Source organism: Eleutherodactylus coqui, chromosome 12 (assembly GCF_035609145.1).
Source record: "Eleutherodactylus coqui strain aEleCoq1 chromosome 12, aEleCoq1.hap1, whole genome shotgun sequence".
Lineage (NCBI taxonomy): Eukaryota > Metazoa > Chordata > Amphibia > Anura > Eleutherodactylidae > Eleutherodactylus > Eleutherodactylus coqui.
In genome coordinates this window covers 21,526,016-21,539,663 of record NC_089848.1, presented here as the reverse complement: position 1 = coordinate 21,539,663, position 13,648 = coordinate 21,526,016, and positions in this window count along the sequence as shown.

The following is a 13,648-nucleotide window of genomic DNA, read 5'->3' as shown; positions in this document are numbered from 1 at the left end:
CAATTATTGGGGGTCACTCTTAATGCTGGGGCAATTATTGGGAGTCACTCTTACTGCTAGGGGCAGTCATTGGGGATTACTATTATTGCTGTGGCAACCGTTGGGGATCACTATTTCTGCTGGGGCAACTATTGATGGTCACTATTTTTGCTGGGACAATTATTGGGGGTCACTATTACTGCTAGGGCAACTATTGGGGGTCACTTTTAGTGCTGGGACAATTATTGGGGGTCACCTTTACTGCTGAGGCAATTATTGGGAGTCATTCTCACTGTTGCGGCAATTATTGGGGGTCAATATTACTTCTGGGGCAATTATTGGGGGTCCATATTACTGCTGGGGCAACTATTGATGGTCACTATTTGTGCTGGGGTGACTATTGGGGTCACTTACTGCTAGGGCAATTATTGGGGGTAACTCTTACTGCTGGGGCAATTATTGGGAGTCACTCTTTCTGCTGGGGCAGTCATTGGGGGGCACTATTAATGCCAGGGCAACTATTGAGGGTCACTATTACTGCTGGGACAATTATTGGGGGTCACTCTTACTGCTGGGGCAATTATCAGGGGTCCCCATTACTGTTGGTCCAATTTTTGGGGGTCACTATCTATGCTGGGTCAATTATTGATGGTCACTATTCCTGCCATGGCAATTGTTGGGGGTCACTATTACTGCTGGGCAACCATTGGGGGTCACTTTTACTACTAGAGCACTTGTTGGGGGGTCACTCTCACTGCTGAGGCAATTATTGGGAGCCACTCTTACTTTTGGGGCAATTATTGGGGGTCACTATTACTGCTTGGGCAATTATTTGGGATCACTATTTGTGCTGGGGCAACTATTATGGGTCACTCTTACTGCTGGGGCAATTATTGGGGGTTACTATTACTGCTGGGGCAACAATTGGGGTCACTATTATTGCCGGGGGCAATTATTGTGGTTACTATTACTGTGGGGGCAATAATTAGAGGTCCCTCTTACTGCTAGGGCAATTGTTGGATGTCCCTTTTGATACTGTGGCAATTATTTGGGAGTCACTCTTACTGCTGGGGCAGTCATTGGGAGTAACTATTTATGCTGGTGCAACTATTGGTGGTCATTATTTCTGCTGGGGCAACTATTAAGGTTCACTATCTCTGCTGGGGCAAGTATTGAGGGTCACTATTACTGCTTGGGCAATTATTGGGGGGTCACTATCACTGCCGGGGCAACTATTTGAGGGTCACTATTACTTCTAGGGCAACTATTGGGGGTCACTATTACTGCTGGGGCAATTATTGGGGGTCACTTACTGCTGAGGCAATTTTGGGAGTCACTCTTACTTTTGGGTCAATTATTGGAGGACACTGTTACTGCTGGGTCAATTATTGGGGGTCCATATTACTGCTGGGGCAACTATTGGTGGTCACTATTTGTGCTGGGGCAACTATTGGGGTCACTATTACTGTGGGGCAACTATTAGGGGTTACTCTTTCTGCTAGAGCAATTATTGGGGGTCACTATCACTGCTGCGGCAACTATTTGAGGGTCACTATTACTGCTAGGGCAACTATTGGGGGTCACTTTTACTGCTGGGGCAATTATTGGGGGTCACTCTTACTGCTGAGGCAATTTTGGGAGTTACTCTTACTTTTGGGTCAATTATTGGAGGTCACTGTTACTGCTGGGTCAATTATTGGGGGTCCATATTACTGCTGGGGCAACTATTGCGGGCCCCTATTACTGCTGGGGAAACTAGTGGTGGTCACAATTTGTGCTGGGGCAAGTATTGGGGTCACTATTGCTGTGGGGCAACTATTAGGGGTTACTCTTACTGCTGGGGCAATTAGGGGGGTCACTTTTACTGCTGGGGCAATTATTGGGTTTCACTCTTACTTCTAGGGCAATTATTGGGGGTCACTCTTACTACTAGGGCAATTATTGGGGGTCACTCTTATTATTGGGGCAATTATTGGGGTCACTCTTATTGCTAGGGCAGTTATTGGGGGCCACTATTACTATTAGGGCAACTGCTGGGGGTCACTATTACTGTTGGGGAAACTATTGGGGTCAGTATTACTGCTGGGACAACTGTGGGTGATCAGTATTACTGCTGTGTCAATTGTGGGGAGTCGGTATTACTGCTGGGACAATTATTTGGGGTCACTATATCGGGTGAGGTTTGGGTGCGAATTTAGGTACGTTTTTGGGTGCAGTTTTTGGTGCTTTTAGGTGTAGTCGGAAACGTGGTACTAAAGTTGTACCACGTTTTTGGCAGCACTGTTAATGCTGCCCATTCATAGCAATGTTGGCCATTCAGTTCAAAGGATGTGGGTGAGGCCTAGGTGGGGCCAGGAGAGACTGACAATTAGATTAATGGAGGTGGGTGGGGCCAGAGGACACTGCTTTTCAGTTCAATGCATCCTGCCATCTTCAGGAGCTCGCATACAGAGGATGGAGGTGCAAGGCATTGTGGGATTACAGCACAACAGCGCCAATACTACTATTTAACGTCAGTTCACAACAGACATTACAGTCAATATTCCTGATGCTTTGTACCCATGTATGCTGTGTTTTAGAATGCTTAGTGGAAGGAAAGCATTATCATTATGAAAAAAATTCACCCTGAGTGGCTGGACAACCCCTTTAAGTTTATTAAAACAGACCCCGGATGAAACCAATCTTGGTGGAAACATGTTGGGTGATTTATACAGTCATATTTGTTCCCTCCAGTATTGTCCTCCTCCCTTTATCCAGTTACCATTTTATGGATGGTTTTGTGGTTGAGAAGTAGCTTTCTCACCTGTAGTACTTGCTCTCTCTTCAGTCCTTTTGCTCTCCTGCAAAGTCCCAGAAGTGGAAATTTAGTTTTCTCTGTTTTTCGGTTTTGTGTGTCTGTCCATATTCAACCATATTATAATATTATCCATATAATACTATTCATATCATCCATATTATAATATTCATAAAATATTATCCATATCATCCACATTATAATATTCAACACCGAGTCTGACTGCTACATTTTAATATATATCTAATAAAGGCTTATATTTTAATACATTTATTTTCTCAGTGATCAACACATGTTTCTACCACTATCAGTGATTCTACCTGACTCAGAGAAAGGCAAAAATCACTCATGTATGTCATAGACGTGTCATGTCACCATAGTACCGTAAATTAAGTTATTTTGCAATTGAGGGAGGTGACAAGGAGCCAGGGCATATATTTTTTATACTCACCTGCTCCCTTGATCCAGCAGTGACCTTCTCTGAAGTCCCAGCAGCCAGCTAAAATCTGATTCTTTTCAGAGGCCCATGCGCGCAATCTCCTATACAAGTCTATGGAAGAGTGTGTCATAGGACCCTGAAAAGAGCCAAATTTTTGTGTGCCACTGTGAATTCAGAGGACACTGCTTGATACAGGAAGTAGGCAAGTATAAAATATACATCACCCGTCTCCTTGTCACGATTATCATTTAGAATCGCTCAAATTTCAACGCTCCTGAGAGAATTCCAGCGATCATCCTATGTAAAGGGATGGAACGACTGAACGAGAATTTTTCTTTTCTGCATTTTCTGCACTTCCGAATGACTGTCTTCTTACTGTGAATGAAGCTGGGTGGGGTGAGAACATTCCCTGACCTGCTCCATCTGGATTCCGGGAGCACTGTGAGCGATGCCAGTGATACTCTCTCCTGTGTAACAGCATCACTGGGGCGGGTGTTGGGTTTAAATGGACTTTTAGTTTATGGTGCGGTGGAGATGTAACAGGTCCCTTTTAAAGCTACTTTCTACATTAATACCGATAACTCAATATACTTCTTTTTCATTGAAAGTGAAAGTTACATCAAGATTATATCTGATAAGCATCAAACAGGAGGCTGCATTTGAGGGAGTAGAATGCAATATATAAAGGAGACCTCCTGAAAGGCAATCAGGGATGGAAAAATGTGTCAGGGAGTGCTTCTTTAATCATAAGCAGTGACCCCATGTCTTTTGTTGGGTCCATGGAAGGAATAATTTACTGTACCATTTTTTATAGGGGGCATTTACATATTTATATAAAGATATATAAATCAATGCCAGATTTATCCCTCAGCCTTCTCTCTTTTCTGTGGTAAATATATGAAATTTAATGTTTTGATAACCCATCTTCACAACTGAGATCTTGGTTGCCCTTCTTTAAACTCTTTACAACTGTCTGATATCTTTATCTATGGATCGGTGCTCAAAACTTGATCACATACTAAAAGTATAATTATACCAGTGCCTTATAAGGGATACATTGTATTTTATTCTCTAGAAACAATGCCTTCCCCTAAACAACACAAAATCTTGTTGACATTTGATGAACCAGACTGCATGCTATATTTCAGCTTAATTTTCAATAATTACACCCAAATCCTTATCCACCATAGACTGATCTATCGGGGTTTAAATGGTGTGTGTAGCTGGTATGTGTCAAAGTAACATCCACCCCCCCCCCCCCCACTCCGCTTTTCTCTTTATTTTCCCCATTTTTCTTTTCCTTTTCCCCTACTTTGTCTCTTACTCCTTTTCTTCCTTTTCTCTGTTCATTTTTTTTCACTTGTCAATTCTTTTTATGGTATTAAGCTTATATGTTAGTTAATAGAAAAAAGGAGTATAAGACAAGCGCCTCGTGAATTTGAACTCACCTGGTGCATGGTGGGTTAACCCTACCCAGGGCTATCCCACCCGCACCCCTCGTCCAAGTTTGTGTTGAATTAGGAAGACTTTTATCCACCCATCCAGGATGACCAGAGAGACGTCTGGAGTCAAAGAGGGCTCCCTGGATCACCAGGAGCCGTTGTCAGAAGTCCAAAGGTACAAAGAAAAAAGTTACTCTGCGCTCTAGCAGGCCTAGGTATACTTCTCAATCAGTAGAACATAGTATACAGTAGGCTGATAAAACTTCTTTATTCAAGATTGCCACACATATTGGCACTACTCACAGTGCCGTTTTCAAGCATAATACACAAATCTAACAGACAAATATATATAAGTATAGTACACTTACATTTGGGCGTCCATCACATGTGCCTCGCTGGAGCACTGTGACGTAATCTACAGGGGAGGGACTAGACTCTCTCCTACGTAGAATGATCATATGACTTCTCAATGGAATGCTATGTGTGTTTCAATGTTTAGCTCAGCTTTATTGCTCATGTTACTTTCTTGGAACAATCGCTTACTAACATTTTTTTCTTTTAAACAAATATTAAAAGAAGTTTGTACAAACATTTATACATTCGACAATATAAAATTAACACAAAGAAAATTATGCATCCAGTATAGCATATTAAAACTAAATGCATACATTCTCTAAAATTCAAAATAACGTATAATTTATCTAGTTCACCTTATGGATTATACATAAATAATAAATACATTAATTATCCTAAAATTATTAAAACTTAATTCATATAAAAATGTATAGCTAGAGCGTGGAGTGACTTTTTTTTTTGTACCTTTGGATATAACATAGTAATATAGTATGTTAGGCTGAATGAAGACAATGTCCATCTAGTTCAGCTTATTTCAACCTCCTTGTTGATCCAGAGGAAGGCAAAAAACCCCAAGAGGCAGAAGCCAATTAGCCCATTCGGGAAAAAAATCCTTCCCGACTCCCTAATGGCAGTCAGACTAATCCCTGGATCACCGTCTATTAGTTCCTACCTGTCTGTAGACCCAGATGAAACACCCGCTGGTCACCCTAAATTTATATCCTGTAGTATCCTTCCACTCTAGAAATACATCAAGTGTCCTCTTAAAGTCCTCTATGGATTTTGCTATCACCATGTCCTCAGGCAGAACAGTCTCACTGCTCTTACAATAAAGAACCCTTTTCTGTGTTGGTGATGAAACCTGCTTTCTTCTAGACGTAGTGGATGCCCTCTTGTTACCGTCAGACCTGGGTATAAACAGATCATGGGAGAAATCCTTGTATTGTCCCCCATGTATTTATACATAGTTATTTGATCGCCCTTAGCCAACTTTTTGTTAGTTAATTATGTTAGTTAATGAAATTTTATTGTAAAAATGTCATAATATATTTTGTTCTGAAACATACACTAAGTCTATTGATACGTAAAACATTTGGCCTCTTCATATTATGATGTTATGCATTTTTATTTATGTGTATCCAACTATCATTAATCTCTCCCATTTGTTTAAAAATGTGACACAAAATGCCAATAAATGAAAAGAAAAGCAATGCACTCCCAAATATTTAGACCCAAGGTTTCTTAGTAGGACATTACTGAGAGCATCACACTTCCTCTACCAGCTTGCCTTCTTTCTGTGATGCATCTATCTCTTCCACAGGTAAGCAACATGCTCACACAGCTGGTCATATGATGTGAAAGAAAATATAATCAGTACAACTTCTTCCATTGCTCCATGGTCCCGTTCTGATGCACACATGCCAGTAGTAGGCACTTTCAGTAGTGAACAGGATGAGCATGTGGACTCTGACCAGTCTGTGCCTACGCAGGCCCATTTGTCCGGACCTTTATTCTCTAATTATTACTGTGCTAAGAAGCTTGATTGTTAAAGCCTAGTCAGGCTCATAGGTGGCTTTCTGACATGTTTCACTGTATCAACAGTGTCTTCAGAGGTATGGAGTCTTGCAGTGAAGCATGTCAGGGGGAACACTTACGAGACTGTCTAGATTTTAACATAATGAAAAAAGTTTGGGAAGTATGAAAATTCAATGGCGCAGATAACACTGCTGGCCTGGTGACCCCCTAACATTAACTCAGAGACCATAAAACTGTCACATCTTTATCAGTGGACTATTTAAGTATTTATTTATTTTTCTACTCATCCTGTGGTAGTATTCTTTTAAGTGCAAATTATTCACACTGTCATAAGTATGTGTGCATATGTATGCATAGCTCTTCGGATCTATTTCATTATGCCTGAGGAAGAACCCTGAGAGGTTGGAAAGCTCGCTGTAACATCATGTATTTTTGTTAGCCATTAAAAGGTATCATATCTACAAGATTACTTGGTTTCTCTTATTGAGAACAATCACATTTAGATTTTAACAATTGTGCCTCAACACATTAATAATTGGGGAACAGATATCTGGACATCTCTTCTTCTGCACCTTATTCCATGGGTGCACTTTTGAACACCTCAATATAGTGTGTACATATGAGGCAAATATAGATAGAGAATCTGCAGCATATCCACTTCATGAAAATATACTCTTTTTGTATCACCATCACCAAATAAAACATTTTAGAATAAATATCAGCTCTGCTTTATAATATGCAACAAAACCTTAGTATAGGCTGTCTTGATGCATTCTTGTGGTTTGTGGCAAATACTGCATTATGATTACAGAAATTATCATGTTTTTGAAACTACAGATTTAGCAACGTTTCACTGGACACTTAATGTGTTCAAGAAGTTTTTCTTGCCTTTTCAGTAGCCGTTCAATGACCTTTGCTGTTCAATAGGTGGCACTGTGGAGGGTAATTGGATCACTCATTTGCATTGCTTTTTCCTAAATAGCATTTTATGGCCCATATAAGACTCCCTACACCCTTGTGCTGCTCTCCATAAGGAAAAACATTTCCCTCCCAAACATGTTGAGTTCTGATAAGTTGTTACCGCAAGTTCTCAGCATTGAGTTAAACTTTTCTGTACTTAGAAGTTAATGCCGTGATAAATCAGAATTAGAGGTGAGCGAGCGTACTCGTCCGAGCTTGATGCTCGTTCGAGTATTAGGGTGTTCGAGATGCTCGTTACTCGAGATGAGCACCATGCGGTGTTCGAGTTACTTTCACTTTCATCTCTGAGACATTAGCGCGCTTTTCTGTCCAATAGAAAGACATGGAAGGCATTACAACTTCCTCCTGTGACGTTCCAGCCCTATACCACCCCTCTGCAGTGAGTGGCTGGGGAGATCAGGTGACACCCGAGTATTAAAATCTGCCCCGCCCGCGGCTCGCCACAGATGCATGGTGACAGAGATCAGGGAAAGTGCTGCCTTGCTGTAGCTGCTATAGGGAGAGCGTAAGGTGTTATATTAGTCTTCAAGAACCCCAACGGTCCTTCTTAGGGCCATATCTGACCGTGTGCAGTACTGTTGAGGCTGCTTTTAGCAGTGTTGCACAATTTTTTTTTTTTTGTATATCGGGCGTGCAGACCATTGCGTCCTCAGTCTGCAGTCATTGTACAGAGTATAGGGGCAGTACTGGTGAGGCAGGGAAAGAGGGAAAGGTGAAAGAGATATACTGTCTATATAGGCAGTGGGCTTTTTCAAAAAATTGGGGAAAAATACTATCTTTGGGCTGCCTGTGACAGTCTTCAGTGTACTGCGTGTCTGCTGGGGGTAGTAGTCCTAATTAATACGCAGCTAAGCATTACAGCAGGCGTGCGCAAAATTGTTTCATGGCTCTGCTGTGCCCGTTACATCACCGCCATCATAGCGCCAGAGGGAAAGAGTATACAATATATACGCTGCATACAGTATCTGTCTGGTGTTTCAGCTCACCATTTAAAAAAAGGGAAGCCAAATACTTAAAGGAGATGTCTCGAGGAAGCAGTGAATTTTTTTTTTCCCAGTCCCCCTAATTAAACATACATTACTAATTACCCCTGTAAATTACTTTCCTAGCTGGTTTCTACTTACCGTTCCAGCGTTTCAGCAACTTATAAAACTTTTTCCCAAGATGGCCGCCAGCTCTTTTCGCATCGCTTGCTGTAGCCCGACGTGCGCGCTCCCGAGACGCTACCAGCTGTGTCTCCATGGCAACCAGACGCCCCGCAGCCGCCGACCGGACCCCTGGAGTGAACACGGCCGACCTGTCACCCACCGCCAGGCAGAAGGTAACCGGCACAGCCCCCCCCCCCCGGCCCAGCGACAGCCCCCCCCCGGCCCAGCGCTAGTTCCCCCGGAGCAGCGACAGCCCCCCCCATCACAGCGGCAGCCCCCCCGGCCTAGCGCTAGTTCCCCCATCACAGCGGCAGCCCCCCCCCGGCCTAGCGACAGCCCCCCCCGGCCAAGCGCTAGTTCCCCCGGAGCAGCGACAGCCCCCCCCATCGCAGCGACAGCCCCCCCTGGCCCAGCGCTAGTTCCCCCGGCGCAGCAACAGCCCCCCCCCATCACAGCGGCAGCCCCCCCATCACAGCGGCAGCCCCCCCGGCCCAGCGCTAGTTCCCCCGGCACAGCGACAGCCCCCCCATCGCAGCGACAGCCCCCCCCCCCCCCCCGGCGCAGCGCTAGTTCCCCCGGCGCAGCGACAGCCCCCCCCATCGCAGCGGCAGCCCCCCCCCCCCGGCGCAGCCCGGCGCAGCGGCAGCCCCCCCGGCCCATCACTTACCAGGACAGCTGGATGGCGGGACAGCTGGGCGGCTTCTCCGGACAGCTCGGCAGCTCTGCACCTTCCTCTAACAGAGGAAGGTACAGAATGGCCGCTCCAGCGCGCTCCCGAGCAGTGACAGCTCGTCTGCGCATGCGCAGAAGAGCTGTAGCGGGGAGCACACTGAAGCGGCTCGTGCTGAATGGAGAAGACCGGACTGCGCAAGCGCGTCTAAAAAAGCAAGCTGCCGGCGAATTTAGACGGAACCATGGAGACGAGGACGCTAGCAACGGAGCAGGTAAGTGGAATAACTTCTGTATGGCTCATATTTAATGCACGATGTATATTACAAAGTGCATTAATATGGCCATACGGAAGTGTATAACCCCACTTTGTTTCGCGAGACCACCCCTTTAAGGCGTACCACTGCCCTTTGGCGACTTGACTGCTTCTGCGCTGTGAATTCCACTAGCTCAGTCCTACGCACCTAGGTCTCACTACAGGCGTGCGCAAAATTGTTTCCTGGCTCTGCTGTCTCCGTTATATCACCGCCGTCATAGCGCCAGAGGGAAACAGTAAACATAATATACGCTGCATACAGTATCTGTCTGCTGTTTCAGCTCACCATTTAAAAAAAGGGAAGCGAAATACTCAAGGCGTACCACTGCCCTTTGGCGACTTGACTGCTTCTGCGCTGTGAATTCCACTAGCTCAGTCCTATGCACCTAGGTCTCTCTACAGGCGTGCACAAAATTGTTTCCTGGCTCTGCTGTGCCCGTTACATCACCGCCGTCATAGCGCCAGAGGGAAACAGTAAACAAAATATACGCTGCATACAGTATCTGTCTGCTGTTTCAGCTCACCATTTAAAAAAAGGGAAGCCAAATACTTAAGGCGTACCACTGCCCTTTGCGACTTGACTGCTTCTGTGCTGTGAATTCCACTAGCTCAGTCCTACGCACCTAGGTCTCACTACAGGCGTGCGCAAAATTGTTTCCTTGCTCTGCTGTGCGTTCCGTAAGCGAAGTCAGCCTCCAACCACAGGCCAATAAGCGGCACATTTAATTACAGCGTTCTGTTTCTGCTCTACTCGTAATACACCATGCTGAGGGGTAGGGGTAGGCCTAGAGGACGTGGACGCAGGCGAGGACGCGGAGGCCCAAGTCAGGGTGTGGGCACAGGCCGAGCTCCTGATCCAGGTGTATCGCAGCCGACTGCTGCGGGATTAGGAGAGAGGCAAGTTTCATGGGTCCCCAGATTCATTTCACAATTAATGGGTCCACGCGGTAGACCTTTATTAGAAACTGAGCAGTGTGAGCAGGTCCTGTCGTGGATGGCAGAAAGTGCATCCAGCAATCTATTGACCACCCAGACTTCTACGCCGTCCACTGCTGCAACTCTGAATCCTCTGGCTGCTGCTCCTCCTTCCTCCCAGCCTCCTCACTCCATTACAATGACACATTCTGAGGAGCAGGCAGACTCCCAGGAACTGTTCCCGGGCCCCTGCCCAGAATGGGCAGCAATGGTTCCTCTCCCACCGGAGGAGTTTGTCGTGACCGATGCCCAACCTTTGGAAAGTTCCCGGGGTCCGGGGGATGAGGCTGGGGACTTCCGGCAACTGTCTCAAGAGCTTTCAGTGGGTGAGGAGGACGATGACGATGAGACACAGTTGTCTATCAGTGAGGTAGTAGTAAGGGCAGTAAGTCCGAGGGAGGAGCGCACAGAGGATTCGGAGGAAGAGCAGCTGGACGACGAGGTGACTGACCCCACCTGGTTTGCTAAGCCTACTGAGGACAGGTCTTCAGAGGGGGAGGCAAGTGCAGCAGCAGGGCAGGTTGGAAGAGGCAGTGCGGTGGCCAGGGGTAGAGGCAGCGCCACACCGAATAATCCACCAACTGTTTCCCAAAGCGCCCCCTCGCGCCATGCCACCCTGCAGAGGCCGAGGTGCTCAAAGGTCTGGCAGTTTTTCACTGAGAGTGCAGACGACCGACGAACTGTGGTGTGCAAGGTTTGTCGCGCCAAGATCAGCCGGGGAGCCACCACCAACAACATGCACAGGCATATGATGGCCAAGCACCCCACAAGATGGGACGAAGGCCGTTCACCGCCTCCAGTTTGCACCACTGCCTCTCCCCCTGTGCCCCAACCTGCCACTGAGATCCAACCCCCCTCTCAGGACACACGCACGACCGTCTCCCGGCCTGCACCCACACCCTCACCTCTGCTGTCCTGCCCCATCCAGCAATGTCTCTCAGCGCAGCGTTCAGCCGTCGCTAGCGCAACTGTTCGAGCGCAAGCGCAAGTACGCCGCCACGCACACCCGCACACTCAAGCGTTAAACGTGAACATAGCCAAATTGATCAGCCTGGAAATGCTGCCGTATAGGCTTGTGGAAACGGAGGCTTTCAAAAACATGATGGCGGCGGCGGCGGCCCCGCGCTACTCGGTTCCCAGTCGCCACTACTTTTCCTGATGTGCCGTTCCAGCCCTGCACGACCACATCTCCCGCAACATTGTACGAGCCCTCACCAACGCGGTTACTGCCAAGGTCCACTTAACAACGGACACGTGGACAAGCACAGGCGGGCAGGGCCACTATATCTCCCTGACGGCACATTGGGTGAATTTAGTGCAGGCTGGGACCGAGTCAGAGCCTGGGACCGCTCACGTCCTACCCACCCCCAGAATTGCGGGCCCCAGTTCGGTGCTGGTATCTGCGGCGGTGTATGCTTCCTCCACTAAACCACCCTCCTCCTCCTCCTACGCAACCTCTGTCTCGCAATCAAGATGTGTCAGCAGTGGCACATCGCCACCAGTCGGTGTCGCGCGGGGTGGCAGCACAGCGGTGGGCAAGCGCCAGCAGGCCGTGCTGAAACTACTCAGCTTAGGAGAGAAGAGGCACACGGCCCACGAACTGCTGCAGGGTCTGGCAGAGCAGACCGACCGCTGGCTTGCGCCGCTGAGCCTCCAACCGGGCATGGTCGTGTGTGACAACGGCCGTAACCTGGTGGCGGCTCTGCAGCTCGGCAGCCTCACGCACGTGCCATGCCTGGCCCACATCTTTAATTTGGTGGTTCAGCGCTTTTTGAAAAGCTACCCACGCTTGTCAGACCTGCTCGGAAAGGTGCGCCGGGTCAGCGCACATTTCCGCAAGTCCAAGACGGACGCTGCCACCCTGCGGACCCTGCAACATCGGTTTAATCTGCCAGTGCACCGACTGCTGTGCGACGTGCCCACTCGGTGGAACTCTACGCTCCACATGTTGGCCAGGCTCTATGAGCAGCGTAGAGCTATAGTGGAATACCAACTCCAACATGGGCGGCGTAGTGGGAGTCAGCCTCCTCAATTCTTTACAGAAGAGTGGGCCTGGTTGGCAGACATCTGCCAGGTCCTTGGAAACTTTGAGGAGTCTACCCAGATGGTGAGCGGTGATGCTGCAATCATTAACGTCACCATTCCTCTGCTATGCCTCTTGAGAAGTTCCCTGCAAAGCATAAAGGCAGGCGCTTTGCGCTCGGAAACGGAGGCGGGGGAAGACAGTATGTCGCTGGATAGTCAGAGCACCCTCATGTCTATATCTCAGCACGTTGAGGAGGAGGAGGAGCATGAGGAGGAGCATGAGGAGGAGGGGGAAGAGACAGCTTGGCCCACTGCTGAGGATACCCATGCTGCTTGCCTGTCATCCTTTCAGCGTGTATGCCCTGAGGAGGAGGAGGAGGAGGAGGATCCTGAAAGTGATCTTCCTAGTGAGGACAGCCATGTGTTGCGTACAGGTACCCTGGCACACATGGCGGACTTCATGTTAGGATGCCTTTCATGTTAGAGACTGTTATCTCCCTATACTGCTGCAACGGGAATGTTACTGTGGCCTGTCTTGACTGCTACTACTACTGAAATGGAACTAATACTGTGCTCCCCCTATACTGCTGCTTCGGAATTGTTACTGGGGCCTGTCTAGACTGCTACTACTACTGAAATGGAACTAATACTGTGCTCCCCCTATACTGCTGCTAGTGATATGTTACTGGGGCCTGTCTAGACTGCTACTACTACTGAAATGGAACTAATACTGAGCTCCCCCTATACTGCTGCTTCGGAATTGTTACTGGGGCCTGTCTAGACTGCTACTACTACTGAAATGGAACTAAGACTGTGCTTCCCCTATACTGCTGCTTCGGAATAGTTACCAGGGCCTGTCTTGAGTGCTACTATTACTGAAATGGAACTAAGACTGTGCTCCCCCTATACTACTGCTTCGGAATTGTTACTGGGGCCTGTCTGGAGTGCTACTACTACTGAAATGGAACTAATACTGTGCTCCCCCTATAA